Below are 315 nucleotides of genomic sequence, written 5' to 3' on the forward strand. Positions count from 1 at the left end.
TCTAGGACCACTTTAAATTAAAGTGGCAGGACAGTCTGGCAGTAATATGCAGGACTTGTTCTCTCTAGTCCACAGGCACGTCTTAAACAAGTATTTCTAGATTTGAGAAATACCCAATGTTCATTGCTTGTAATTTCTTAGGTTTCTGAGATGACTTGAAGAATTTTAAAAATTAAATGTTCTGTTATATCTGACACTCCTCTAAACTGTGTGTGTGCGTGTGTGCGCGTCTGTGTGTGGGTGTGTGTGTGGGTGCACGTGTGCGTGCACGTGCTGTTGGGAAGAAGGAGAGAGGTGTTTTTTTAATGAGACTTC

The 315-nt window shown here is 41.6% G+C and overlaps 1 protein-coding gene across 1 annotated transcript in view; it reads left to right on the forward strand.

Annotated features, from left to right (window-relative positions):
- AAK1 (AP2 associated kinase 1) overlaps positions 1 to 315 on the forward strand; it is a 168,748-nt gene that overhangs the window by 137,558 nt on the left and 30,875 nt on the right. The gene's annotated exons all lie outside the window — the stretch shown is intronic.

This window comes from Colobus angolensis, unplaced genomic scaffold (assembly GCF_000951035.1).
Source record: "Colobus angolensis palliatus isolate OR3802 unplaced genomic scaffold, Cang.pa_1.0 Scaffold24, whole genome shotgun sequence".
Taxonomy (NCBI): Eukaryota; Metazoa; Chordata; class Mammalia; order Primates; family Cercopithecidae; genus Colobus; species Colobus angolensis.